This window comes from Tursiops truncatus, chromosome 8 (assembly GCF_011762595.2).
Source record: "Tursiops truncatus isolate mTurTru1 chromosome 8, mTurTru1.mat.Y, whole genome shotgun sequence".
Classification (NCBI taxonomy): Eukaryota; Metazoa; Chordata; class Mammalia; order Artiodactyla; family Delphinidae; genus Tursiops; species Tursiops truncatus.
This window is the reverse complement of record NC_047041.1, coordinates 32,064,458-32,069,751: the sequence shown is the minus strand read 5'-3', so window position 1 is coordinate 32,069,751 and position 5,294 is coordinate 32,064,458. Positions and strand designations below refer to the sequence as shown.

The window sequence follows — 5,294 nt, the reverse complement described above, 5'->3', positions numbered from 1 at the left end:
GCAAGAGTACTCCCCTTTCACCATATTCCTTTTTACTTCATATGTGAGTTATTGGTTATGCTGTAGGATTTAACTGTTACAGCACTAAAAGGCAACTATTTAGGGAAGAGGAAGAAAAAGGAAAAAGGAATGTATGTAAGGCAGTATTTCTTTTAGGTACAATAAGCATAATAGTGTTTTAGGAAGACAAGGTAAAAATTACTCAAGGCTAGCTTGGTTCTCACTGAATAAAAACAACGGCTAAATACTGAGCTCCTCTGTGAATCTAATAATCAATGCCTTGGTCTCTATATTGGTAATCTCTGAGATACTTGGTCATCTTGGTACTCATCATGACATTCATCTGGGTATTCTGCCTGATAATCACTATCACTGATTTTTGACCCATTTGTTCCAGTTCCTTGGCTTCCATTGTGAATGACAGGTTCTGTGGGAGCAGCACAGTATTTGGGATCATATAATTGCTGCCCAAGCCCATATACACTCATTCCTTTCTGGGAAGCGACTTTGTTGGTACTCATCTGTAGAGAAATTGTCGAGTTGTCCACGGGTTGTAATGTTAGCTTCTGATCGTAGATGTCTCTTTGGGTACCCGGTGCTAACATCCCCGCCTGGCTGGCTCCTTTGTTGGTGCCCATCTGCAGACTAATCGTGGTCTGATCAAAAGGTTTGTCAGTTTGCATTTTGGGATCATAAAGATGCCTCCTAGTCCCATATGCTGTCATACCTGCTTGGCTGGCACATTTGTTGGTTCCCATCTGCAAACAAATTACACTTTGGCCAGCTTTTAATTTTCCTTCATCAAAACGTCTTGTTTGTTTTTCTGCATACTTAACTCTAATGTCAATGGTTGTATGGAATCCTTTTGTTTTAGCCAGACCTGCTAGGGCCACCACTGTAGTCTGAACCTGGGTCATGTTTCCATTTTCAAAAAGATCATTTGCTTCAAATATGTCATGTGGCTTCATACCATAAGCCTGAATAGCTTTGATAAAGTTGCCAATATTCTCCAACTGAGGCCAGTTTAATGAGGACTCATTGACCTTTTCACTGAGCCCGGCTATAGCTTGTTTATGAGTTTGCAGAGGATTATGCCATCTTTTAAGCCCAGCTGAAAGTTGGTGCCAATGCTCATGTCGGTCACCTCTTCTATCCAATTGCGAAGATCTGCTGCTGCTTGATGATCATACTTGGAAGCAATCTTGAGCCCATAGGAAGGGCCCTTGTTGAAGTGGGTCATGATGATTCGGTCGGCAGGAAGAGGCTGAGCTCTGGTCCGGGGGTTTCTCGTGCTCGGCTTCCCCGCTCCTGGCCCCGAGGCGTGGCCGCACCACAAGATGATCCGAGCTCGCTCTCCTGGGCGGCGCATGAATCGCCTTGACGCGGCGGCGGGGTGCGGGCGGTGCCTCGGCTACCCAGTCGGACGAGGTCCCACAGAGCGTCCCGGTTGGCTCCGGAATCCCTCAGGAACTCTCCAATACTATCCTGAATAAACATGGCAAGAGTGGGTGCTCTTGTCTTGTTCTTGAACTTAGACAAAATGGTTTCAGCTTTTCACCATTGAGTATAATGTTGGCAATGGGTTTTCATACACGGCCTTTTTAATATTATGTTCCCTCTATACCCACATTGTTGAGAATTTTTATCATAAATGGATGTTAAATATTGTCAAAATTTTTTCTGCATTTTTTGGGATGATCATGATCACTTGATTTTTTTTTTCAATGTGTTAATGTGATGTATCATTGGTTGATTTGTAGATAATGAACCATTCTTGCATCCCTATGATAAATCCACTTCATCATAGTGTATGATTTTTTAATGTATTGTTCAATTTGGCTAGCTTTTTTCCCTTAGTCTTGTGTGATTTCCACTGCTCTGCTTCCAGTTCACTCATCTATTCCTCTTTCTTATCTAATCTACTCTTGATTCCTTCTAGTATAGTTTTAATTTCACTTACTGTACTGTTCAGTGCTGTTTGGTTCATCTTTATAGTTTCTAACTCTTTGTTGAACTTCCCACAGTGTTCAGCCATTCTTCTCCCCAGTTCTTTGAGCATCTTTGTAATCTTATCTTGAACTCTTTATTGGGTAGATTGCTTATCTCCACTTCACTTAGTTCTTCTTCTGGAGTTTTATCTTATTCCTTCATCTGGATCACATTCCTTTGTTTTATTTTGCCTAATTCAGTGGTTTTATGTCTATGAAATTAGTAGATTGGTTACACTGCCTGATCCTGCAAAAGTGGTCTTATGTAGGCAATGTCCTATGGAGCCCAGCAGCACACCCTCCTCTGCTAACCAGAGCTATATGCTCTAGGATAACCTCTATGTGGGCTGCATGGGACCTTCTGTTATGGTAGAGCTGACTGCTGTGGGCATGCTAATAAGCATGGCTGACTCCCGGCCTGGTTTGTTGCCAGGCTCTGCCTAGTGTGGAGGCTCCAACCAGTGGTGGGTGGGGCTGAGTCTTGTTGTCTGGCTGCATAACCCAGGTAGTCCCAGTCCTAGTGCCAGCCCACTGGTGTGGGTTACAGGATAGCAGGCTGCAGGGCCAGGGGTCCCAGAGCTGGTGTTGCCTACTGGTGGTTAGGCCAGTGCCTGGGCTTGTGCTGGCCCACTGCTGGGTGGAACTGGTACCTGACATGGCTGGCTGAAGGCCCCAGGGTGTGCTGTAGCTAGGGTCTGCTGCTGGTGGATAGGGAACATACCAGGGGGTACCAGGACTAGAGCCCACCCACTGCCGGCTGAGACCAGATCCTAGGTCTATTGCCTGCTCACTGGTGGGTGGAGCCGGGTCCTGGGTTCTTTCACTCTGGGGCCCAAGATTGTGAGCCAGCTGGTGTGTGAGGTTGGATCCTGGGTTAGTCTTGGCCCACTGGTGGGTGGGGTCAAATCCCAGGGTGGCTGGCTCTGGGGCTGTGGTGGTCCCAGCACCACCACCAGTCCCAGGACTGGTGTCCACATGTTGGTGGGCAGATCTATGGCCCAGGGTTTCTGGCTTTGGGGCCCTGGGGCTCCTGGAGCTGGTATTGGCCTGCTGGTTGGTGGGGCCAGGTCCAGGGCCCTCTGTTGTATGGTGTTGTGTCTCAGGAGACTGGGGTGCTCAGTGGAGGTCTATGGAAGCCTGACTTCTGGTTGGGAGAGCTGTGTATCCATGTAGTTAGCTGCTTGGCTTCGGGGTTCCAAGGACTGTTCCTTACTGGCTGGTACCTACTGACTGGCAGGGCTGGACTGCAGCGCTAATAAGCTAGAGGGAGGACTCCAAAATGGTGTTCACCAGCATGGTAGAATGCGTTCCCTAAAATTGCTGCTGCCTGCATCTATGTTCTGATCATGAGTCCTAGTTGCCTTGTCCCTCTCCAGAATACTCTCCAAGATCAGCAAGTGAGTCTGACCCAGGCACTTTTCAAATTATTTCTTCTGCCCTCGGTCTTGGAGCATGTGAGATTTTGTGTGTGACTTTTAAGAGCAGAGTCCTGGTTTTCTACAGTGCTGGGCCTCTCCTGAAAGTAAGTCCCACTGGCCGTAAAACCAAATGTTCTGGGTGCTCTTCTTCTTAGTACAGTACCCCCTTAGTACCCCCAGGCTGGGTAGTCCAAAGTGATATTTGGACTCCTCACTACTTGGGGAGATCCTCTGCAATTGTGATTATTCACCCATTTGTAGGTTGCCTACACAGGGGTATGGGTCTTGACTATACCAAGTCTCTGCCCATCCTACCTGACTCATTGTGGTTCCTTCTTTATATCTTTAGTTGTAGATGTTTTCTGCTAGTCTTCAGGTCATTCTCATCAATAGTCACTCTATAAATATTTGTAATTTGGTTGTCCCCATGGGAGGAGGTGAGTTCAGGGTCTTCCTACTCTATCACCTTGGCCAACCAATTTCAACTAAAAAAAAAAAAAGAATGTGTCTCAGCCTCTCCTACCACTTCAGTGTGGGTTATTTTCTTGTTTACTGGTGTGTAGGAGTTGATCAGCTAGTTTTAGTATTTTTTCAGAGGTAATTGCTCCATATGTAGCTATAGGTTCTGTATGTCCCTGGGATGAGTTAAGTTCAGGATCCTCCTGCATCACCATCTTGAACTGGAACTAGCTTTGTTTTTAATCCCTGAATATTTGAGAGTTGAGTTTAAAAAGTGGAATTTCTATGTCTTTAACATTACCTTCTATATCCTGAAAACTTATCTTATTTTTCTATAAATGATTTTTTAAAAAATTATCTTTCTCCTGAACTCTTTTGCATATTCAATTTTACTCTAATAATTTTTTAGTTTCACAAGGAAGAAGCATCCATGTGTGATTACATATTCTTTAGGATTCATTGAGCAATTTTGCTGTCAGAAATTAACATGGCAAAATAATGCATTTCTATTTGTTTCTTCATTGTGTATGATTAGACAGGCATGAAATGTTTCATGAAAAAACCCAGTATTTATGTAAAATTATTATTTACTGGACATTCCCTTGAACAATTACTGTTTTCCTCCTCTGATAAAGTTTCTCTTTCAAGATTATTTTGTTAAAAGGTAGAGACTGCTCTCTGTTGAGCCTTGTGTTACCCCAGGTAAAGCAATCTAATCTATATGTTGGAAGACTGCTAACTTTTCTCTTTTTTTGAGTGGACTTTTTTTTGTTTGTTTGTTTGTTTGTTTGCAGTACACGGGCCTCTCACTGCTGTGGCCTCTACTGTTGCGGAGCAGTCTCCAGACGCGCAGGCTCAGCGGCCGTGGCTCACGGGCCCAGCCGCTCCGCGGCATGTGGGATCTTCCCGGACCGGGGCCCGAACCCGTGTCCCCGGCATCGGCAGGCGCATTCCCAACCACTGCGCCACCAGGGAAGCCCTTGAGTGGACTTTTAAGGGCACTGGATTTTGATTTGATTCTACAAGTTATTCATAAATCAACAAGCAGAGCACATTGAAACCAGAGTTTATACGTTGTAAAGTATTACATTTCATAAATCCCTGCTTTTTACGTGCATTAAAGTAATTGTTGGGAAAAGATACACACCTATATCATGATGAAAAATAAAGTGAATTATGAGAAAAAAATCACAGATGCAACTCAGTAACATGCTGATGAAGTTGTTCGTTTGAAATATATCTTCATCCTATATTTGACTATTTTTTTGGAATAGTCAGAACATACACACTTGCCAAGATTTCTTAGGTGTTCTTATGACAACTCAAATTAACATGTTTGAAATGGAATCTAGAAAAAATATGGACTCTTAAATGCAAGACCCAATTGAAATCTCAGTTTTATATATATATATATATATATATATATATA

The 5,294-nt window shown here is 44.0% G+C and overlaps 1 pseudogene; it reads right to left on the bottom strand.

Annotated features, from left to right (window-relative positions):
* Positions 1–250: 250 nt before the first annotated feature.
* Positions 251–1,240, bottom strand: LOC101324106 (calponin-3 pseudogene; annotated as a pseudogene).
* Between the last annotated feature and the right edge of the window lie 4,054 nt (positions 1,241–5,294).